Genomic DNA, 25567 nt, shown 5'->3' on the forward strand with positions numbered 1-25567 from the left:
ACTCGAGTAACTTCTGCTTACTGGCTGAGCAGACTGTGCTTAAAGGTGCCCTGGTAATGGACGGGAAAACAACTGCTGATGTCTGCTGACCACTTCTCTCCTAATGTGTCTTTGCTGACATAAGGGGTTCTCTGAAGCTACAGTAATTTCCAGGAAGTCAGCTCGGCTTCGCCTCATTCATCTATCACCGGAGCAAACCACTGCAGTTAAAGCGACGAGCGATGACCGTGCCCAGTGCACCACTCACATTGTGGAAGAAGGTTCTTGGGCTCCTACACACACTTGTGTAAAAGAGACTGAAGAGCACTCCGTCAAGCATCTGCGCTTGGGCAATGAATGAATGAATGAAGGGGAGAGAGAGGGTGTGTGTGACAATGAATGATCGCTGCTGCATACAGCACTGCCATGAATATCGCACACTGGGAGCCAAAATACAATCCGCAAAAGACAGAAGGCCTGAGATTTTTACAGGTCTAAGTGCCACACACACAATCGCATGCATGTAATTCATTGAGATTTATTCCAGGCATAAGTGCCACACACACAATCATATGCATGTAATTAATTGAGATTTATTCCAGGCATAAGTGCCACACACGCAATCATATGCATGTAATTCATTGAGATTTATTCCAGACATAAGTGCCACACACACAATCGCATGCATGTAATTCATTGAGATTTATTCCAGGCATAAGTGCCACACACACAATCATATGCATGTAATTCATTGAGATTTATTCCAGGCATAAGTGCCACACACGCAATCATATGCATGTAATTCATTGAGATTTATTCCAGACATAAGTGCCACACACACAATCGCATGCATGTAATTCACTGAGATTTCTCCAGACATAAGTGCCACACACACAATCGCATGCATGTAATTCACTGAGATTTCTCCAGGCATAAGTGCCACACACACAATCGCATGCATGTCAATTCTACAGTCCTTGACATATGTAAGTATCAGCAAGGGTGTGTCAGAGGCAGGGCCTTGGAATTACAATGAAAATGTTGATACACACCCATGAGATAGTATGTTTGGGTATATTCACAAAGACTTAGGCATCCACTTTCCACATTTATCTGTACATTTACCACATAAATGGGCCTGGAATAAGAACTGCAGAAAATTCAGTAAAGCATAGCAAGATATTTGCTTTTGCACAGAAGGTGTAAGAAAGGAACACATGGTGATAAATGTTTATAGTGAAAAGTAAATTGGAACAGTGGAAGATTTGTTTCTAACCTTATGCATCTCTCATGCAAGTGATGTGTAAAATACACTAATGCATTATACCGTGAGCAGTTTATTTATGGTAGGGACTGAAAGGTATTTGAATTTAAAGTTGACACCAACTATAGCAATCCATAGGTGCAGGACACACAAGTCAAAATTCCACAAGTTGTTTACACACTTTGTGATTTGGGCCACAGATTTTTAGACATACATCAATCTGATATTGAGGCAAGGGTCCTTGGTTAACGCTTCCCTAGCACATCAAGATGCTACAGAGAAAGGGATGCATGTGCCTGAGGCACCGGCAAAGATGGTGAATGAATTCATGGAGCCGTAGGCACTCCGTAAGTTGGCCTCCCGGCCCGCAACGGTGGAGTTATGTGTGATAGTTTCCGCTTCTTGGGACAGGCTGGTGTTTCTTGCTGGTGGTGCCTCAAGTTATCTTAAATATGTCCTTGCCTTACAAACAGCACTGGGCAGTTCTAAAAACACACAGTGACAAAAACCCAGCACATACATTTTTGGCACAGTACAGTTTGAATGGATCCGGCTAGTATAATTATTGGATTGCCAACGTACAGTTTGAATGGATGTGGCCAGTGCTGAATTTGAGCCGGTGGTTTCTAGTGCTTGGCACCGGCACTTAATTTTCAGCACTGGCACTTATGGCAGTCTGCACAGGGTGGCACTGTCAGTCGTATTTAGCAATAAGGACAACAGCGGCTTATTAATTTAAATGCACAATAATAAATGACTAATACCTATGATAGGGCCGTTTTTATAGCTTTGGGGGCCTGAAATTGTCACACTTTTAATAGTGTGATGATTAGTTGTGAGTTGGTGCTGTCACCGGCAGCTCTGGCAGAGGCAACGGGTGGAGTGGGAAGCAGTGGCCGTCTAACGAGCGCCCTCGCACTTATTTTACAAACTAAGCACTGGATGGGGCTAGCTGTAACTATTGGATTGGTAGCCAATGCCGGGTATGAGGCATGAAAAAGCATTATCAGGAGACATTAGTTAGCCATGAAGCCTCCTCTAAGACATATTACAAAGATTAAAAGTTGTATAAGGATACCCTAGAAAGATCTTGGTCGTAAACGTCCAAACACTGCCTGACTTCAATAACATGCAAAGCCCCGAAAGCATCAGTCTCTTTTCAGAAGCTAAGCAATGAGCTAAAACAAGACTGCTTTCTGCTATTCACCTTATGTTAGTTGTGCAATCATTGCGAAATTGTTATAACTTGTATTGGCTTTCAATAAGGTCTACCTGTGAAATGGTGCTCCCCGCATTTCACAGGACGCTATGCTGTAATTTGGGGGCAGGCAGCAGCCATCGACATGAACGGGACTGCGTGGACCACGGAGCATTGCGCTCCCTGAACTCAGCTCACCTGGTCACTCTTCCCGTTTGGTACCTCCTTCTACCACAGCGCCTCGCGGCCCCAGCTGCGCGGGAGCCGCTCGCCGGCCACACTCTCATAAAAACCGGGCTGGTGTGCTGGGCGTGTGTGACCCTCTGGTGCTCCCCGCATTTCACAGGACGCTATGCTGTAATTTGGGGGCAGGCAGCAGCCATCGACACGAACGGGACTGCGAGGACCACGGAGCATTGCGCTCCCTGAACTCAGCTCACCTGGTCACTCTTCCCGGCCACGCCCACGCCGTCCCCCCGAGCATATGATAGCCTACGTACTGGCGCGCTAGCGGTACGCGCGCGGGACGACGACCGGGCAAAGAGCGGGCCGTTTGAGGCCGTTAGAGGACGGGAGAGGTCGGGCCTGGGCCATTCTCCCTGGACCCCCCAGCCCATCATTGGACTTAGAGGATCGCTACTGGCACGTCCCTGCAGGGATGTCGCCAATTGAAACCAGAAGCAAAAGCGCCACGGCCGTCGCACCTACTTCTAAGGGTACACTGGATAAATACTTTGTGAAAGCCGGGTCACTGCTAATTGAGGACATCACGCTCCTGGAAAGACGAATATCCCAAGAGCTGGACTGGGTGCGGAGATCGTCCATGGGCCCCTTGGCCCAGGCAAAATCTCCTGTGGTAAGCTCTGAACTTATTGTGTTGGACACAGAGGTGGATGGCATGAACAATCTCACTGGGTCCCTGGATATATTAAATTGTACTTCTCAGTCAAGCAGAAAGGATCCTAGTGATTGTGCTGATTTTAGCATGTTAACTCTCCCCCCTGCTCAACCCCACCCTAAATCCATTAATTTAAGTCCCACGACAGATACGGATAATATCAACTTCAGAGTCGCTAAAGCGAATAAGCGAAAGGGGATTAGGGAAGGAGCTATCCCTAAAAAGAGCGGAGGACCCAAGACCAAGGGTGTGCGCAAATTAACTACCACAAAACCTTGCACAAACCCGATAACAAGAAGCTACGATCTGAACGATAGGGAAAAATTCCAAATGGATAGAGCTGGGGCCATCTGCTCCAATCTACCAGGGGAGACAAGCAACCAACCCGACTTAAATTCATGTGAGCCTGCTGAGGAGGATATCACCCTTGCTGATATAGGTACCCTCATAAGAAACCTCCTTAGTCCACTGGAGGAAAGGCTAATAAAAATGGAAGCTAGGTTAGTGGTCATTGAAAAATCTACAGTCCAACTAGCTGATAGTCTGAAAACAGCCAGTAAGGGTGGAACAAAGGGTCCCGACAGGGTTACAAAAACAGGTCCCTCACAGCCTAACAATCGGGCTAAAAGTCCCGCACACATAATGCAGCAGGCACTACCCACCTTGCCCACAAATATCAATACCAAACCGAGGGCAGATGCGCAAAAAAACCACACGGACCAGTTTAATCATTTATCTTCCCCTCCAACTAGGGCAGACCAAATTGGGCAAAGTAACTTCGTCCCTACTGACTTACTGAATAATGTGGAGCCAATGGCAGAGGGAGTGAAGAAGAGGCCAAACCCTGGACCAATAAACCTCCTTCCAGAGGCAGCCCCATATACTGTTGTTCTGGTAGGAGTGCCAGAATTGAATGCTTCCTCCAAAGAATCCACTGCCTCCCTTAAAAACAAGGTGATCAATTGGTTATGCACCTATAGACCACTTCCTGAAGGCATATCAAGCCCCGTTCTTATGGTACGAAGGGTCCCGTGGCTGGGCAGTCTAACCAAATCTATTAACGGTGACTGCGTTATAGTTAATTTCAAAGACCGAAGGACAGTCCGTTATATTAGTGGATGGGCTGCAAACGAAGAGGGAACTACCATTCAATCCTTACCCCTCTCCTTCTTCTACCCCCCACAAACACACGACAGGGAAGGTGAGACTTGGGGGACTCAGATGCAAAGATCGGTTGGCTGGGGAGCCCAAAATAAAAGGGGAGTCTTCCATCACCCTAGTAGACAACACCAAGGGCATCCCGACCTCAACACAGTGCACTCATACCCAGAGAGATTGGGCGGGGGTCCACCTAGAGGTTGGAGAGTATCACCCAACCCTCGTAGAGAGGAGTCAGCCCATCATACCCCCAACATGGCTGAAGAGGGCTGGGAAATTTACCATGGGAAAAGAGGCAACTGGGGTGTAGGCGAGTATAATTATCCTTCCTGGAGGCCCCACCAGCAATTCCATCTCCCAACCTGGAATAGCTATAGCATTCTAGACATGGTCGATTGACTGCCCACAGACCCCAGTGGGAAGTCTAATTCTGTAGCACAGGAGATCGAGGATGAAACAAATCAAGAAACAGAGTACCCCACCGACCTGGAACATTATGTGCCCCTGAGCAATGCCACCAGCAATACATCTCAGAATGCAAAGGGGCAAACAAGTATCCCCCTGTCGCACATAGAGACCACGATTAGCAACAAAGGGAATGCTTGCACCCTCAACACCTCCTGGAGTGATAGGTCCCTGCCACTAAAAATATTATCGTGGAATGTGGCGGGTTTGGGAAATAAGTCCGATTGCAATGAATGGACTGAATACATTTATTCCAAAGACCTTTGTATGTTCCAGGAAACCTGGGAGAGAGAGGAGCATGCGAGGCAGGGCTTCGCAGTATTCTCTATCCCCGCCAAATGGGGGGGAAGGGGGCGCCCATCAGGTGGTCTTGAAACATGGGTCGCAGCCCATTTGGGATGCAAAGCAACACGCTTCCCAGTGGCTTCAGAAGATATACTAGTGGTTTTATTGGAATGGTCCTACCGCTGCAGACTAGCGGTGGTGAATGTCTATTCGAGACCGGTTGCCTCCTCGCAGGAATCCCCTACCATTGATAAACTCACAGATCTTTTAGCTGAACTGCCCACGGGGTTCCCATTTGTAGTGGGTGGGGATTTGAATTCACATTATGAACCCCTACCTGGTCTTTTAGATGGGGCAAGTCTAGAGGAAGAGGCAAGATGGCAAGTACCACCGATTGAATCCATTTCGCCAAAAGCCTGGAGCCCGCTGGCCGTACAGATTACTGCCCTAACCCTGAGACATGGAGTTAGGGCCTGTAATGGGCGAGCCAAGTCTGATATCCCGAGCAAACCTACATTTAATCGGAAGGGCAGGGAATCAAGACTTGATTACATCTTAGTGCAACTCTCTTCATGGTCGCATGTCGTTGATTTTAAGGTCACCGACAGAGAAGACAGCGACCATAACGCCCTAGAATTGGACTTTCTCCTCCCCGGTCGGGGTTGTGGGGAAGCAGAACATCACAAGACACACCCTGACCTGGTTCTAGAAAATAACAGGAGAAGAATTAAGTGGGAAAAATTAGTAACATGTGCAGATAAACTGCCCCGGCTTTATAATAGCCTCATTCCCACTTTGGAAAAAATGGCGCTTTTGAGCATTGAACCTAGTACAGGGGCCAACAACAATCAAATATGGCTGCTCCACGAAGAACTTGTAAAGACCCTATCTCCGGAGCTATTTAATAATGGTCCTAAGAGGGGCAGAGGAAGGAATCAGTCCACCTGGTACAATGCGGCGTGCCGTAGGGCAAGGAGAGATCTCTTGTCGAGTATCAAGAACCGCAATAGCAGGTCGGAGATCCAAAATAAGAGACGTGAATACAAGAAACTAATTACTAACGCTAAGATCGACTGGGATCAGAACAAATGGGAAGAACTTGCCAGTGCTCTAGCCTCCATGGACTCGCGGAAGTTCTGGAGAATTGTCAACTCAGGCTCCGAGGAACTTGTTTCGGCAACAGAGCCAAATATTTCTTCTAAGGCCTGGCAGGAGCACTTCCAGTCTCTGTATTCAGAGGTGCCAGGCCACGGCAGCAGCAATACTATCCCGTTGGTCCACAATTGTAAGGAAGGGGATCCATTCACTATAAGGGAAGTCCGGCTTGCTATAACAGGTTTGTCAGCGGGAAAGGCACCCGGTTTGGACGGTCTCCCAGGTGACCTTTTCAAGCAGGAGCCAGATATATGGGCCCCCTATTTTATGGCGCTATTTAATGCGATTCTTAAGGGCATGGAAGTACCTTGTACTTGGCTGGGCGCAGAGGTGGTCCCGATCTTTAAAAAAGGCTCGCCTCTGCTCCCATCCAACTACAGACCCATTAGCTTGATAGATGTGTCGCAAAAACTCTTTGGGAGGGTTATTCTAGACCGTCTGCAGAATTGGATAGAGGAGACCGCTACTATGAGCCCTTATCAGGCTGGGTTTAGAAAGGGGGTATCCACTATCGATCAAATTTTCCGCCTTAGTCTTATTTATTGGAGGACGGCGCTTTTGGAAGGGGGCAGCCTGTACACGGTATTCGTGGATTTGCGGGCTGCCTTCCACCTGGTGCCTAGATCAAAACTTTGGAACGTCCTGGGCGATATGGGAGTCCCGCCAGACATCCTAGCTATACTGATTAAACTACATCAGGACAATTTTGCGCAGGTCAGGTGTGGCCGGATGGGGGGATTAACAGAAAGATTCCCCGTTGACAGGGGGGTGAGGCAGGGATGTGTATTAGCACCTACCCTGTTCTGCCTCTTTGTCAACGGGGTAATCGCCCATCTGTCCAGGTTAACCCCTTCGCTGCCGCGGACATTCCGCTGCAGCGCTGGGGGGGGTAGGGGGGCAGCGCGGTGGGCCTGTGCTCATGACGGAGCCGCTCCATCATGAGCCACAGTTGAGCTGTGCTCATGACGGAACGGTTCCGTCATGACTCCGCCCATTTGCGTTGTCGCCCCGCACAGGCGGGGAAACAGCGCCGCGCAGGCGGAGCGGCCGCCAACAGGATTGTCATGACGGAACCGTTCCGTCATGAGCACACGGCAACCGTGGCTCATGACGGAACGGTTCCGTCATGAGCGGGGAAGGGGTTAAAAGACATCGACGCTCCCAAATTGAACGGCAGCAGGGTGCCTGCTGTAATGTTTGCAGACGACACCCTGCTGCTCTCCAAATCCCCCATGGGAATCCAAAGGATAGTGGACGGGTTTTTGGAATTTTGTACTGAGAGGGGTCTAGAAATTAATGCCTCTAAGACAAAGTTCATGATTTTGAACCCAACACCTTCAACACGTCCAAACCCTCTCTTAGGCAAGGTGAGATTGGAGAGGGTCTCCACATTTGAATATTTGGGGGTTACCCTGAATGAGAAAATGACATGGGGGACTCATTTGACTAGGGCAAATTTGAAACTATCGCAGAAGACGGGGGGAATCTTAAGAATGGCGGGCAAATCCATATATCGCCCATTGGGCCCTATGATACAGATCTACAAATCTCAAGCTCGGGGCTCAGTCGTATATGGGGCGGAGCTCTGGGGCCATGTATCTGCAGATAATCTAACAACAACTGAGAACAGGTTTCTCAGGCAGTTAGTGGCCCTTCCTTCGAGTACCCCACTGCTTCCCCTGAGATTGGATTTAGGTCTAAGGCCAATCGCCGAGGAGCTAGGGCTGAAGCCCCTGGCCCTTTGGCGAAGAATATGGAGTAGCCAGGATCTTGAAGATTACAGAAAAGAGCTCCAAGAGTTTATGGCTCTACCAAATATTTCTAACATTCCTTGGTTAAAATATATAAGGAGTACATGTGAAAGCCTAGGTCTTTCCGAACTATGGATCGACCCTGCTAACTCATGCAAGAGGACCTCTCGAAAGGCACTTTCACAATCCTACTATCAGTTGAAGCTGACAAATAGTATAGTTAACACACGGATGGGATCTTTAACCCACATATTTACACAACTGAAAGATTCCTACCAAATGGAAAGTGTACTGGATGGAATGGGTCCTGTGCTGGCAAGAAAATTATACCTACAATGGAGATACGGATCTCTCCCTTTGAGGGCTTTTACGAGTTCTTGGTCCAAGCCCTCGGGGGTAGAGCAGTGTCCTGCCTGCACATATCTTCATGAGAATGATTTACATGTGGTTCTCTTTTGTAAAGCTTACCAAAGAGCGAGGAGATACTGGCTTTTACCTATCCTTAAAAACATGGGCTTTAGGAACTATCTGCCGGCGTTCAGAATCCTCAAAACTAATCTGTCACCCCCGATCGTTTTTGCACTATCAAAGTATCTAATGGCCATGTGGTATGTTCGATCTAGCATTTTAAAAACAGGGGCCTCTGTTTAAAGTTTTAAGTCATTGGTGTATCTTCTATGATTCTCTTAATGTTTTTTAAATGCTTTGAATCATGAAATTTTTGAAGGTTATTGAGTGATTGAACTTGCATAAAACATTGTTAACTTTCAAAGTTTTCTTCTTAAATAATATATTAAATGTAATGTATTTTTATCTTTGATGGTCCAAGTGACCGAGAATAAAGATTGAAATTGAATTGAAATGGTGATCCATCTTTGAGACATATGGTCATTTTATCTGTACTGGACCCAATCTCTGCATTTGACACAACAGACTATCAAATATGACTGATAACAATTCAAGAGCCAATCAAAACAACCCTAACCCCCAACAAATGGTTCTCCTCCTTATCAACCAAACAATACCCAACTCACAATGACAAATTCAACCTGAACACTATCACAGATTGTGGAATCCCTCAACACTTCAGCATGTACAAGAAGCTAGACTATGGTTACTTACAAAACCTGGGGATCGGGTTCCACCCATGGGCAGGTGACCCGCAGGTCCTCATAATACTGAGGAACCATACGCTACTGAGACACTCTAGGGCATTGCTCTGGTGAAGCTGCATTTGGATGCTTGCAAGCGCAAACATATCAACAAAATTCCAGAAATATGAGGGAGGAAATCAAAAATTTCCATAGATTGTAATGTACTTAAAATATAGCTTCCATATGTGGAGCATTGGAAGTATTATTTAACAGACAGATGTCCAGTTTCCCCTTCCAGGTCTCCTTGATTATCTCCTTCCAATCTCTGTGCACACAGTGGGACTTTTGCAAACCTCCACCGTTTTCTGTTTTATATTGGGCTCAGATATATAAACGCAGATCAGTAAGGTTTTGTTCAGCATATAACATAACATTTAATTGTCAGTCAGTCAGTCAGTAGGTCTTTATTCGATTCACATCATAAAAGACATTCTACACAAGTAAAAGCAATTCATATATAATACAATTCATGTTATAATACAAGATAAAACTTCTAAACCTTTAAAATATTACATAAAAACAGTAGAATAAAAATAAACACAAGCATAATAGAATACAATGAGATACAGTGAGGGACACGCCAGTTAACCTAATAATCCATATTAAGGTACTAGTAATAGTAACTAGCAGGACACAAATCACAACTTAAGTTTCCTTGCCCTAAGAATCCATGCCCAACTAATAAATTTGGCAACACCTATTACTATTGGTTTTGAGGTATCTGTTTTCAAGATTCTACTGGCAACCTGTGCTGAACGAGTACTCATTAATCTGCAAACAGGGCGAAGCCAAACGCGTCGAGGGAGTTGGTAAGTTGGGCAACCAAAAAGGAAATGGTCCAAGGTTTCTTTCTTGTCTACGCAGAAGGGGAACTTGTCACTACCAAGAGGACTCCAGCTTTTGGTGAGTCCTCGCAGTGGTAGGGCGCCCACTCTAAACTGGTGATACAATTTACGATCAAAATACTTCAAAATAGTATCCCAGTAATTTTCATAAGCAGACTCGTCCTTAAGAACTAGGAATGTGGCAGTCAACGTGGTGCCTATAAGGGAAGCACATCTCCTGTTCTTGATAAAGCACCAGTAAGCATCCTTAAGGACATTTTTCGACTGAAAAACCACGGAATCAGGGTTAGCCCATAGGTCACGCATCCCAAGGTCAATCAACAGGGTTTTAATACTGGACAACCAGGGAATCCTGTGCGAACCCTCCATCCATTTGACCCTCAAGAGGGCTTTTGCATAGATCGCTAGTTCAGGGGTAGTCCACAGGCGACGCCAAAACGCCAAAGGTCTATACCCTGCCCAGTCCTCTATAGGCTGGAATCCCAGATCGTACAATAAGGGGATGCGCGGAGTAGATTGGGGAAGCCCAATAGCTGACCTAAGAAATTTATTCTGGGCGGTCTTCAGCTTGGACAGGTTACTAAATCCCCAGATCTCGGCACCATATAAGATGGCAGGTAGAATCTTGGAGCCATAAATCTTCATTAGGGGGGCTAATGGTTTGGTTAGAGAATGTTTATGCTCTTTCAACAAGGCACCACCCAATTGGGCATGTTTAAGAGTGAGAAGATCCAGCTGATGAGACCAGCTGCAGGTCTCGCTAAAGGTGACCCCTAGATAGGTACAGACAGCCGTTTGGGCCAAGTTGACACCACCCAGAAATACCTGCGCCTTAATACGCCGGGGACCACGAAAAACCATAAACTTGGTTTTCCCAACATTAATTTCCAACTCATGTTCGCTACAAAAGATCTCGAAGCGTGACAGGGCGAGCTGCAGACCCTGTCTCGTCTTCGAGATCAAAAGGGTGTCATCTGTGAACATGAGTAGGGGAATCTTCATTCCAGCCAGGGTGGGAGCATCGGTAGGGTTATTGGAAAAATAGTTTATGACCCTATTAATGAACAATGAAAACAAAGTGGGAGCGAGCACACACCCTTGGCGAACTCCTTTAGACACTTCAAATCTATCCGTCACCTCCCCTGGTTTGCCCCAGCGAACACGGGCATACGTATTTTCATGGATAGTAACCAGAAAAGAGACCAATTCTTTTGGCATGCCCATCTCCGAATGTGCTTTCCATAACTTATCCCTTGGCACAAGGTCAAATGCGGACCTTAGGTCCACGAAGGCCGCATACAGCTTACCACCCCCCAAAAAAACTTCCTTCCAATACAGGAGTACTACCCTGAATGCTTGGTCCTATAATTTTTTGTACTGCGTCAATAAGACTAATAGGTCTATAATTGCCCGGGGCAGAGCGATCGCCTTTCTTGTAGATCGGCAATATCTCTGCCCCGAGCCACAAGTCAGGGACAGCAGCACCACCCGCAAGGGCATAAGCCAGCAGAGTCAGATACGGGATCCATACATCTTGCTCCTAAATGAATAGATCAGCAGGAATACAGTCTGGACCCGGGGCTTTACCACTCTTAATTGATCTTAGCACTAGCTTAACTTTGCAGGGGGTAAATTCTAGGGGATTTTCAACACCAGAAGGACAAGAGATGTAATTAGCCGTCTTGTCACCAACCTTAAACTGATCCTCGAAATACGCGACCCACTGTTGTGGCTCAACTTGATTAGTGGGACGAATATCCGAGGGGCAGTTACCCCATTTAAGAAGTTGCCAAAAATGGACCATGTTACGATCATGGCAGGCCTGATAAAGATCCATCCAGCGATCCTCATCCCAGTTCTGCTTCGCCTTGAGTTGGGCAGTTTTATACACAAATCTACATTTTTGAATAGTGGTAGGAGAGCCAGATTTAATGGCCAGTATTAAAGCACTTTGGGCCAATCTACAGTCCTTATTGAACCACAAACGAGGTCTCAGCTCTTTGCCTTTACCGGTAGCGGGATGAGTTTTCACAAAAAAAGATTTAAGTTCGGCAAAGAGCATAGTGTGGATATCCCGAATATTATCCTTAATCAAGCATTGGGACTTCACCTGATTAAGTAAAACCAGAGCATTGTTAATGAGTTTCCTAATGGCTGCCCGTGAAATTTCACAGGTGGCGATTTTCGGCCATCTCACCCTTCTGAGATCATTTGTGAGGATAACATCCAGAGGGGTGCGGCCATCAGGAAAAGTGGGGGGGACAGCAAAACTATTATCTTTAATACACAATGCAAGAGGATTGTGGTCGCTCTCGACTCTACTTACTACCACCATATCGTCAATGAGCGGCCACATTTCCAAATTGACTAATATATAGTCAATTCGGCTCCCTGTTCTGCCATTGTCAAAGGTCGACCTCCCCAACCTATCTGATTTTGTTCGGCCATTAACTGCTCTCATGCCCTGATTTAGACATAAGCCTTTCATAAAAAGAGCAGCTTGAGTCCATTTACTTACAGGTTCCAGCTCCAACTGGGGAACATCCCAAGTTGAATCTTCTTCCTCTGTGAAGTCCCCAAAGTCAACCCCCAAGGGCTCAAAACAGACATTAAGGTCTCCGGCCACAATCTTATTAATAGACTTTAATTCGGTCTCTAGATAATCCTCCAAAAGAAGACAGGTGGGAGAACATTTGCCTCCCGGAAGACCCCTTGCATAGATGTTTATTATTAGGAGATTGAGGCCGCTGCGGGATTTGACCCTGATAATCAAAATATCAGAACTGTCAATTAGGACCTCTGTCACTGTGACACCTTCACATTGACGGACCCAAGTGGTTAAGCCACCCTTGGGTCTGCCCCTATGACCCTTAACAGCAGGCTTATAAAAATTCATAAAACCTGTGCGAAAGTGGGGAGTCAATGCCCAGGTCTCTTGAAATGCCCAAATCTCAAACTCGTCAATAAAATTGGCCCAGTCAGGAACATCAAGCCTGGACCCCAACCCTGCGATGTTCCAAGAGCACAATTTTAATGAGGAGTTTGCAACCCTGATTTCCACCGCTTGATCTGGAACAACCTGGGGATCATTCAATACAGCAGAAGATAGCTGTATAGAACCAGATGGATTAGCCCAACATGGAATAACATTAGAAGATGATGACTTAATAGTAATATCCGGGCTCTGGTGACAAATGGGACCCAAGGACCCAGGAGCAAGCGGTAAGGAGCAATGAAAACCAACCGTGCGCCAATCGTTATCCTCCAGTGATGAGAGGATATCAAAGCGATTGGAAGTCGCAATGGGCACATCAGACCTTACAAGAATTATTGAAAGGGCGCGATTATTCCACTTTGACTGTAGGGAGCCTGGCCTGTAAAAGAACCCCAATGGGAGAATTTTGATCGAGTTAGGAGCTGGGGGTAGGTGGTGAGCAACTTCCAAAATATATTTAACCAAAGCAGGAGACTTAAAACTCAACACAACACAGTCCCCAGGGAGGGACTTATAAGACTGACCAATCCAGTTGATGCGCCTAACCATGTTGAAATCATCAAACAGAGCCTTACTGTTACCAATTTTAGAGCTCAGATAGTGCAGGGATTTGTTCTTAAGATTGGACCAGTGTTCGTAGGATCCTTCCGAGAGTGGTGGAACATTTGCCAAGACTATAGTATAGGGGGTGGCTTGGGGAGGGAGATGTAGACTAAAGGGCATTGTAGAGCTTCCTACTCCCACCCCCTCATTATCCGCCCTGTTGCTATGGGGGGGGCATCTTTGCACGTCACAATAGTTATTTAAACCCCTGTCGGTAGCCACTCCTAGACCTGAATCTTGGCCCTTCTCTTTCCCTGAGGATAATAAAGGTGGCATAACCCCCACTGACCTTGATAGTCTAGCACTACCTGCCTCGTTGGTCACCCCCACTGTCGTCACCCCATTTGACAGTGTGGGAGGCCCTAAGGCTAAAGACTTATCACCAGCAAGTCTAGCTTCCAATGTATCCAATCTACCGGCAACAAGGTCCAATTTGTGGTGGACAGGTGTTAGGAGACAAGCTAGATGGTCTTTAAGTCCAACAAGAAGTAAATCCAATAGAGGCTGAATCTGGTCCTGGCTCAGGGGAGTAGAATTATAATCAGAGCTATGCCCTTCGGCGGTGGACCCACTAGGTTCAGAATTAGAAGACACAACAAAGGGCTTACTCGTTCCTTGGCCTCTCTTGTTTTTACTAATAACTTCTTCTTTTTTGGCTTTGTGAGCCAGCCTCCCTTTTGTAGTAACCCTAATTGGACTCTGAGTAACAACACAAGCCTGGGCGGAGTCCATAGACTCCTGAGCAAGGAGAGTAGGCAATGGGGGGGATAGTAGTGCCATCAACTAAACTAGAGTGATCAGAAACAGGCAGATCAGTCTGTAACTGGGCACATGGGAGGGAGGAAGATGCAGGGTCTAAAGAGAGTCTGCGTTCCACCGCTAAGATCTCAAGGTTCAACGCTGACTCAGCTCTAATTAAATAATCATCAAGTGTCCCCCCCGCCTTATCGCCAGCTCTCCTTTTAGACATACTACGAGGGCAGGCAAGGATCGATCTTCTCTGAGAGCAGCCCGCCTTCCCCTATAGTAACACTACGGCCTAGGGAAATGCACAACAATAGATATTAACAAGTCAATACCCCTCTCGGCCAGCTCACAGTTCCTGGCTTGAGACTTCTTGGGCGCCGTTCACCTCACGGCAACGTCAGATGGCACAATGACTGCTTGAATTTCCACCACGGATGTTAGGGGAATAGCCCAGCCGAGCCTTATCCGGACTTTCGCCCGGGCATTTAATTTCAATGTTTGATTGTGGAAGTCACTGACTTCCAGTTATTTCAAAATGGCAGAAAGAATTTCAAAATTTAAGCATGGAATTTTATGAGATCAATTTTCCAGCACACTAAGTAGGAAGTACAGAGCATTGGAAGGAACAGAGACCAGGTGGCAGAAAAGCACAGAATGGCATAAAGAGCTGAGCAGGGGTAAATGAGACAGATGTATAGTCTCAGCATGAAGAAAGGGTCAGACAGGACACAGGACTTAGCAAGCAGCACTATAGAGCTCAAAGTACAAGAAGGGGAGCAGGTGATCAGATCAGTCCAACTGGTAAAAAGAATGCAGAGATGGGCCCGTACCCCATGTTTTACTCTCCTTGAACCGTGCTCCAACTTTCACTGTCTCTGCCATGCCTCTCGCCAACTGGTATAAAATATCAGCTAGACCTTCTGGGCAGAACTACAGTGCACAGCTCAAGAGGTGTTTAGAAGAAAAGCATGTGAGGAATACATCTGAGGGTAAGGAAAGAGAGGCTCATGGGAGTCTCTGCCCGGGCGGTCTCAGGATGCGCAGACATCTTATGGGTAGCCGCTTTGCGCCGGTGCCCTCTGGTGACAGTGTAATGCACTGCACTGCGATGCTCTAACCATCTTTTGATCTGAACCCTCATTGCCATACCACTAAAGTCAGAACCGCAAGAGTTCAATCTGAGTGAGAACTCACTATGTAACATTATATACACCAATTTACTCTAGCACAAAAACACAATAAATATGACTACACTTTCTCCATAAAAATAAGATACTGTTTCAGAACGAGAAATACTAGGCATAACAATTCTTTGCAGTCATTTCCCATGTATCAGTCTGGCCTCAAAACATAATTTGTCGCAATGGTGTTTTATGATGCTCATAAAATTACGCAAGAAGAAAGTGAAATGAAAATCCTGTTTTAATTCACCTCACACATATCCTGCAAAAACGACACTGATCTATTCACCTGCCCACACCTTCTCCAACATTCATACCGCATCCATTTTGGGCGAATGTTAGGTGCTCAGATACATGTATGGGGTGAAGACCTGCATATTTGTGAATGAAAAAATGGATAACTCTGCGGGTGGTAACAGCACCAGGATACCCTCTCGGGCTATAGTGCCCGTACACAGATCTGCATAACACAACTCATTTCTCACTGCGTTCTCCCAATCCAAGTAAGAATTTACATTCTATAAAATATGACTATCTTTGATAAATTATAAAAAAGCATGGTATGCATTATACAATGGCTTTTACCAGGTGAAAGAATAATTAAAGTCAGGAAAATGTTTTGCTAATGAGCACCAAATATTGTGAGCTGCAGTTCAAAAAACCACCTGAGATAAGATATCACTTGGTAAGTGTAGTAAATAAGCATTTTTAAGCATTTTTAATAAACCAATCTGTTTACCTAAGTTAAATTTTGGGAGAAATCATTTCTCACTGGGCCCTCCTGTCAGAAACACTTAGAAGATTGTCTGCTGGGTGACTGAGCCAAATATCAACCAGTTTGTAGGGATTCAGACACTTGCTAGTTTCCTTCAGAATAAACATCTCATTCCCAACTCCTTCTACGCTGGCAAAGACCACTCCTCCAAGCCCGCCACCCCTGTCGATGTCTACGCTGATTGCATGTGCGGACTAATGCTTATTGAACAGAGGTGTGTTTTCGGTCCTGCCTCAGTTACACCCACTTACACTGATTAAAGAACTTCACTATCTGTACATTTAACTAATAAAGTTTACTACAAGCTTACATAATGCTCATGTTTGGGTGAGTGCAAGCACTGATTACTCTAGTTGTATTGTTACTTTTCGCTTGCCCGAAAGTGCCCTTTGGGTTAATGAATATTGGCCTCTTTCTTTGAGATGAATCAATCCCTACCACAGGTTATCACTAGTTCTTTATGTATGTAGGTGAGAGGATCAACCAAATGTATTTACAAAGTATTTCTCAATGCAGTCCATGTTGGGTGTGTGAGCGCCTGTCGTTTCGAAAGCAGGTGATATGGTGCAATTCAAAATTTCCATTGCATGCCGTTAGCGGTTTAGGAGGCGACGGGCAATGCTATGGAAAAACCTAGGAAAAATATACCTAGTTACTGTGACGGTATACAGAAAAATGTAAGATAACTGATTTGGTTTATAGGACAAAATGGCTTGGAAAGTTTTGAAGTCAATATTTCTTTAAAACCACCACGTCTGCCTGTCTGACAATCTTCTGCATGCTAAATCAATATTTTCTGATTTCTAAGTCAATAATATGTCATCTAAGGCGATAGAGTTTTTCCTGCTTGGAAACTTCATCATGTGAGGCTCAAAGTTAACATAGATCCTCTGGCTTCCAGTTCAACATGTCCTCTAAGCCACAATGGCACGTCTAGTTTTTAAGTCAATATGTTACAGTTCTTAAGTTAACTTATCTCTTCCGGTTCTGAAATCAAATAGCTTTCTAGTTTTTAAGTCTAGATGCACTACTCTGCTTTCATTGTAAATATTTTGTGGTTTATACCCCCATGCAGATCTTCTGACTTGCCAGGAAATATATTCTGGAGTCTAAGCCAAGATAGCTACTATAATGTCTAAGGCTTTAAAGAATTCTATTTGGAAACACAGTTCAATTTCCTAAGGACTGAAGTAAAGACCAACAGACCCATAGGTTTCAAAAAGGCTTTTTTTTCTCAACTGAGGGCCGCTTGTCATTGCTGACTCTGACTTCTATGCCTCAGGAACATAAGTCCCTCACTTCAGACCCTACTGATTCGCAAGTGTTTTTTGGTCACAAGCAAGTGACATTTTATCCAGCCTGTCCTTTCTCTGACGTGTATTTTGTTTTTGTGTGTGCAATTCTAAAAATTAAATTTTTATGTCCAAGGGTGCTGCTACCCTACCACCCACCCATTCCTCTCAATATGCAGAAGTTTTAATTTACCAAAGTATAAAAATTTAAAATGAAACTGTAAACAACGAAACTATAAAATATCTTATAATCTTTGCACAAAATGCAACGTTTTCAGGAGTAAATGTTTTGCTTTCATTTATTTAAAACAATTTATTGCGTAATTTGGACCATTTGTTGCGTTATTTCCAGCCTTGTAGTCGTGTTTGCCATTAATAATGGACATATTCAATATTTCACATTTACTATCCCGTGATATAAAAATAAATGTAGCAATAAAGGGCCTTTCCTTCTCAAAACTGTGGCATCTTGATTCAGGAGTGCTCTTTCTGCAAGCACCGGGATTTCAAAACTTCCTGGCACTCCAAGGTACTGTGTCCCACCTCAAAATGCTGGCCGAGGCCTTGTCAATTCCTCACTGAAAGACTGAGCCTTAGACACAACACTCCATCGTCTCCAAATACTTCAGCCCCGTTAATTGAGCATTTCTGTCGCCAACCTTCAATTACACGTGATAAGCATGAAACAATCCAAAAAGAGACTAGTGGGAGGTCATTGTGCAGCATTCCAGCTCAGTGCGAAAATAGGGACTTTGTTTGGGATTCACAATTGTTTATTTCTTAAAAACTATCAGTAGCTAAATGCTCACCAACCATTTAAAATTCAGATAACGTCATTACTTTGAGAGGATTGACAGACAGGCGGATTTTTATAATTAGTACAGTTGATGGTCAACTTTGCCCAATTTTATATTTTACAGTTAAGATAAATTTATGCCACAATTGCAGGTTGATAATCAGAGATACACAGTCATTCCTTGAGCGTGCGGGATGTCTACCATTGCCTGTAAAAACCTCAGCCATAAAACCTAGATTAAAACAGTTAACTTTATGCCTGAACAAAAATACCTTTTCGCGCACACCATAAATCACCTGCAGCCGCAGGTCACCCATTCTGGATATCTACATAGTTTCCAACTTCTGCAGATCGCTAAAGAATGATTATTTTCAACCGTATAAAGTACAAGGTTAAACTGCTTTTATTATATTTAAGTGCAGAATATTACCATGTGAGCATATGTCCAATCAAATCTTATTTTACAAATGTTATAAATACCTGTTTGAAATGTCAGGAGGCCACAGAGGTGCCCAGGCTGCAGGGGTGCTCAGAGAGGGAGATTCAGCTTGGCCTGCTGACGCGGTCGCGGTGCCAGGACGGTTTGCTTGGTTGGAGGCCTTGGGTGGCTTTGCAATATTTAAAGGGCAGAGGGAGTGCACTCTCTGAGCCAATCAGAAAGGACGATGGCTCCCCCAACCCCTCTGCTTGTAAAACTTGCGTCAGCTTTGAACAAGCAAGATCAGTTTGCCAGTGTAGACTCAGATTAAGCATCACGATTACGACAACCTTTGTTTGCTCACGGATTTGGGCAACAACACAAAATGCGCCTCTTCTAGGATGTCTAGCAAGACCTTTGCCATAGAGTACACGTTATATAGATTGCCTCTTTTGTTTACGATGCGAGTTGCGCCATTGGCTGTTTTGAAACACCAAAAGCGAGCAACAGAGGATACAGTAATTGACAATTACGAAAATGGTTTAATAAAATTAGTTTGCATTCAAGGTAGAAAAAGGCCCAAAAGAGACCTGGAGGGTGGCATATAATACTTAGTTGGAGATGGTGGGAGACAGGTGTTTTTGTTTACAAGTGATTGAGGCAACATTTGGTGAACCTGCATGAAATTTGTCTGACAGTAAGTTCACGCAGCTAAGGTTCACCAGGTCAAGTTTCGTGAAGGTATGTCTGTAAAACTTAAAGGGGCGCTGCAACAAAAAACTTTCTGGGGCTCATACACATGTTGCTGCTCTAAGGTACAACAAAAACCGCTGAATGAAATTACACCAAACTTGGCATGAAACTAGAACATTACTCATAATAGTACCTTATTGTGTTCGGGTGCATATAATTTAAGCTTTTTTTTAGTATATTTAAATTAAACAATGGTATTGGGCAGGTTGGTTTCAAGGTGTAATTTGAATTGTTTATCTGAGTTTCCAGGCCGTCTGCGGGTCCATGAACAAGGAGAATCTCATCGGCTGACACCAGGACAACTTTTTGCTGTGGGAGCCATTGTGTGATGCCCGACACCAAAGACCGAGTCCAGGAAAAGGTATCCAGTGGGTAGAAGGGATGAAGGGGATCATTTTGTGGATGATGTGGATGCTAACACAGGATCAACGTCCTCCAAAATAAAAAAGAAAAGTTACATTTGTGTCGCTGGGTTGTGGACACTGTTCCGAATTCAAAGACCCAGATTTGGGTCAATGAACATTTGGAAACTTTTTCTATAATAAAATGGAACATTTAGAGAGGTCAAAGAGCATGGGCAGTGAGCACAATGGACATGGGAACTTGGCGTAGTCCAGGCCTTGCGCCAAAGCCCACTGCACAAGCCAGAATGACTTGCGGGGCTTATACCGGGAATTGTCACAGGCTGTAACTTTCTGAAGGGTATGCATAATGCATATTAACATGTTAGCTGGAAGCAGTATATCATAAAAACTTGGTAAAGATAGGTTTTGGTTACTATTGCTCGTTAAATGTTAACCTTTGTTTGAAAAAAACAGAAATGTACTTAAGACCCAAAGTTGGAGTTCAGTTAGAGTGTGGCGGGAGGTCAGTTGCACACCAGAGTGTCAGAGGTCATTACCTCCGTTACACAGGCAGACTACCATCAGCCGAAGGGAGAGATCTCTGTAGGCCTGGCAGATAACTCTGTGCTTGCAAAGGACATGCAGCCACTGTGGCTCCTCTTAAGGCACTAATCATGTATTGAGCTGCAGCAATGTATCATGAACCATTCTTCAAACCTTTTTTTGTTTTTCAAAAGCAAACTCCCAAATCTTGGGTTTGTTTTCTAAAAATTAATACAATTGACCCAGACAGTTTGTTTTCTCCCAGGGTGTGGCGGTTATTTTTCATTTTTTCTGTTTGAGACCGCCAGGCTTTCTTTGCTGGTATCCAACAGAATAAAAGATATGTCAGACCACCAGGGCCGGACTGGCCATAGAGGGCACTGGGCGTTTCCCTGGTGGGATGGAGGGGTAGGGTCCGGTTTTGTGGCCGTGGGGCCCGGTTTTGTCACTGGGGGCCGGTTTTGCAGCAGGGCTGCGATATCGGCCTCCTGTAACAAAAGCAGGAGTAGTGCTTCTTACTAGCAGCCCCCCCCCCCACTCCCAGGGCCGATTAAGCAGCAATCTGCCAGGGCTGGTTGCTGTTCCCAGTCCATCCCTGCAGACCACCCTCTCTAATATCACGGATGGCCTGAGGTACCTACACTGACAGCCCCAAGTCTGTTGGGTCGTTGGTGTGGGGTTTTGCCAATGGAGGCTGCAGGGACACTGCCAGCAGCCGCGGTCGGTAGTAGGAGTAACTTCAGGGCGGTGACATGGGGAGGGGGAGGGGCAGGGTGGGGGAAGTAAACTATGGATTACGGAGGTTTACAGGTAAGTTAACATATAAATTAATAAAACGAATTTCGTTGCGTGCACTGCATCCCCAAATGCGATGCAGTGCACGCAACGAAATTCGTTTTATTAATTTATATGTTAACTTACCTGTAAACCTCCGTAATCCATAGTTTACTAAACCCCACCCTGACCCTCCCTCTCCCCACGTCACCGCCCTGCAGTTACTCCTACTACCGACCGTGGCTGACTGCCAGTTCAAACATGATGGTCCATCCGACTCTAAATAGAGTTGATAGACCGTCTGTTTGGCAGACAGGGTACCCTGCTACATCTGCCTACAGTTTTCAACTGAAAAATGTCTAAAATCCATCATTTATAATTAACCATAACTCACCCCTAATGCACTGTTCATGACTCACTCATGATGTGACAGATTACATTACAAATGAAATCAATGCTATTCAGGACAACAGCACACGTCACACACCAATGGCAAACTCAATGACTTCACTATGAACAAAACATAGCTTCTCTAGGCATGCCGGCGTATAAACTGATAGGCTCTACATTGATTATGAGGGGGATATGAAAAATACCCTGGTCTGGTGGCTCAGTGGACTAAAGTAGCCACTGCAGGGACCTGTGTTCGACCTCATGGTCACAGGTTCAAATCCTGGTGGGTCCACTCAGCCTTTCATCCATCTGAGGTCAATAAACTGAGTACCATTGAGTTGATTAACAAAAAAACATCTGTTATTCAGTGCCAGGACACCCACGGATAATCGCGAGCCTTACAAATACACCTGTTATGTTATGTCGTGTTATTAAGGTGGCATTAACCCCTTCCCCGCTCATGACGGAACCACTCTTTCATGAGCCACGGTTGCGCTGTGCTCATGACGGAGTGGTTCCGTCATGCTACGGCCGTTGGCGGCCGCTCCGCCCACGCGGCGCTAATTCCCCACCTGTGCGGGCGATTAGCGCAGTGGGCGGAGTCGTGACGGAACCACTCCGTCATGAGCACCGCTCAACCGTGGCTCGTGACGGAGCGGTTCCGTCATGAGCACAGCGCCACCGCGCTGCCCCCAAACCCCCCCCCAGCGCCGCGGCTGAATTCCTGCCGCGGCGAAGGGGTTAAATCAACAAAAAATGTAAACATGCTGAAGCCGGAGAAAAAGATGATGCAGATAGGAAAGTCAGTTTTGGTCAGTGGGAACGGAGCTTGGCTCCACATGGTGTTTGGGTGCATGGGTGCATGGCAGAGAATCAGGTCCTGCACTCAGCTCAAGCTGTTCATGGCTGAATGTCATTTGCAGGAATATATCCATACTGGGGTACAGCATATAGCCTGGCACTGCTCGCAACCTCCATGACACATGGCCTGTGAATCATCTCCATATCAGAAATTGGTAGAAGACCTGCACTCAGCCCTCATTATGAAGGCCACCTGTGGTGGTTTATATCAACATGGAAAGACAGCACAAAGCTGAGTCTTCAGTCAGGCCCCGTGCCTGACATCCACTGTACCCATGCAAAGGCCATGTGTAGTGGACTATGTGGGAGGGCCCATGGATTGGTCAAAGTTAAAATTATATTTCATAGCAACAAATTACAGTATAAAACAGCATCAGTAAGTATCAACACATACACAAACAAATGATTGCATACAAAGTATGCAATATATGAATGTTGGTGCGGCAATATATGATGTCATCAGCTATATCAATTTATGCCATTTGAAATGTGATCTATGACATCATGTTTGATATCAGCTGTAGTGCATTTGAGGAGGAGTTAGGGTTAAGCATAACTGGAACATTTCAGTGATTTTTCAACTGAAAATCAAACGAAAACTTTGCTCTGACAGTGTGTTTTTTCAGCACATTTCCGCGGTTCTTATCAAACGTTGGTGAATGCATTATTATTAGCAACATTAACCATAGTTTTTATTTAACAAAGTTTTTTCTCAGTAATCTTTAGGTCACGTCTACAGACAGCATTGGATGTCTGTTGCTGAAAGACCCAGGAGTATATTTATAAGGGCTTAACGCTGCTGTAGCGTTCATTTTTTTATAACAGCGGCTTTTTTTTTTTTTTTTTGAAACCGTTTATTACATGTTAAAAAAGGTTACAGGTATGGGCCTACAACCATCCGGCCGGCCGCTAGAGTGGCAGAAGCATATGACATACCTACAGTAAGAGTCTCTTGGCGGTGCAGATCGGTAAATCAGGAGATATCAATAGCGCAGGCCACATAACTCCAAGCCCACAATACGGTTTCCTTTTTTTCAAAACAGAACAACACAAAAAACCACACCCGCAAGGCAACCCGCAATCCAAAGTGACGGCACGTGCTCCTTAAGTGGGGGATCCCAACCAGCAGCCAAACTCTGAAGAGGGGAATGGGAATAGATCAGGGACAGGGGAACCACATGCCCACGGCTGGGGGAGGGGGTCGGCTAGGGGGACGGAGCTGGTGAGGCGGCCGGTAGCAGTGGCGGCTCACAAACACCCCCGCGATAGGCGTTCCAGGGGCCCCAGATTTTCACCCACGCCCCAGGCTTACCCCTCGCCACATACACTACCTTTTCACGAGACATACACCAATCCATATGTTCTTTCCAGGCCAACACCGCCGGGGGCCTCTGGGATCCCCACAATTGAGCAATGTCACGCTTAGCTATCATGTATCCCAGAGTCACCCACCGCTTCTGCGGGACCGAATAGTCATTTGGTTCCCACACATTCAGCAAGCATCTCCTCGCTTCAGGCAACAGCGCGACACGCGTAACCACACGCAGGACCTCATGCACACCACGCCAGAATCGCTCCACCTTTGGGCACTCCCACAGAATATGCATGAAAGTTGCCAAAGCACCACAGCCACGCTTACACAATCCGTCACCAGCAAAGCCCATACGTAGAAGCCTTGGCCCCGTCACGTAAACCCGGTGGAGGATCTTAAGCTGGACGAAGCGAAGGCGAGCCGGGATGGCCACCTCCTTCGGAGAGGCCACCGCGGAGATCCAGTCCTCGTCGTCCAGTTCCAACCCGTCGGCAACCCAGGCCTCGCGGAGACTAGTCAGCAGGCACGATCTGTCGTTGATCAGCTTTTTATATATAAGGGAGATCGTGCTGTCTGGGACATGGCCATCCAGCACTCGGTCCTCCAGGGGGGAAGACTCCGGAATGGACGCGACATCCGGGAAGACGGAGCCCAGCGCATGGCGGACTTGTAAGTACCGAAAGTACTCACTGCCTTGCAGCTGAAACTCCGTCTGCAGCGTCTCAAAAGTTTTGAATCCCCCCCTCGTCCAGAGATCTCCCACTGTGCTGATTCCGATCGTGTCCCACTTCTCGAAGCCCTTCGATGTCCACAGGGAGCCCAACCTCTCAGACGCATATAGCGGTGTCGCCCGGGTCAAACGGTCCTTCCACCCCATCGCTGCATTAGCCGCGTGCCAGACACGCACCATGACACGCGTCGGTCCCGTCAGACGGGAGTCGGGCGCGCCAGAGTAGAGCGCTCGATTGTAGTCGCCACCGGGCAAGAGCATCTTGTCCATTTCAAATGCCGGGTTCAGGGCGGGCCCGTAAAGGCCATGATTAATTGCAGCTAGCTGGGAGGCCCAGTAATACCGTTTAATGTCCGGGAGGGCAACCCCCCCATCGTACCACGGGAGCGTCAATTTAGCCAGAGCAATACGCGGCCTCCCGTCCCAGAACAGGCGCCGCTGCAGGCTCTCCACCTCACGGAAGTAGCGCGCCGGAACCAAGTCCATAGTATTCTGAAGCGCATACAGAAAGCGCGGCAAGGACATCATCTTAAACAAGGCCGCTCGGCCAAGCGGCGAAAGCGGAAGACGCCGCCAGCGCGCAACGTCCTCCCGCAAGCGCTGGAGGGGGGGCAGCAAGTTCCGCTCGTAGCGGACCTCCGGGTCTAGAGTAATATATATACCCAGGTACCGGAACCCCTGGGAGGCAATCTGGATCGGGCAGTCCCGTGGTAGGGCCGGAGCCTCCCCGGAGAGCACATACACGCAGGATTTCGCCCAGTTGATGACAAGGCCTGAGTTACGACCGAAGGAGCGCAAAACATCAACCAGGACAATCAGCGAGTTACGCGGGGAGGCGAGATACAAAAGGATATCATCGGCGTAGAGGGACACGCGGTCCTCATGCTCGGGGGTCCAG

The 25567-nt window shown here is 46.3% G+C and overlaps 1 protein-coding gene across 2 annotated transcripts in view; it reads right to left on the reverse strand.

Annotated features, from left to right (window-relative positions):
• The window catches only part of SLC38A4 (solute carrier family 38 member 4), a 216149-nt gene that overhangs the window by 48204 nt on the left and 142378 nt on the right, over nt 1–25567 (reverse strand). Inside the window, exon 1 of one of the 2 annotated variants that reach the window (XM_085653321.1) lies at nt 19022–19156. The exons of the other annotated variant lie outside the window; for it this stretch is intronic. The gene's annotated coding sequence lies outside the window, so the exon portion shown is untranslated. Of the gene's footprint in view, nt 1–19021; nt 19157–25567 lie in introns of those variants that run through there. 2 annotated transcript variants of the gene reach the window in all.

This window comes from Triturus cristatus, chromosome 4_1 (assembly GCF_964204655.1).
Source record: "Triturus cristatus chromosome 4_1, aTriCri1.1, whole genome shotgun sequence".
In the NCBI taxonomy this organism is placed as follows: Eukaryota; Metazoa; Chordata; class Amphibia; order Caudata; family Salamandridae; genus Triturus; species Triturus cristatus.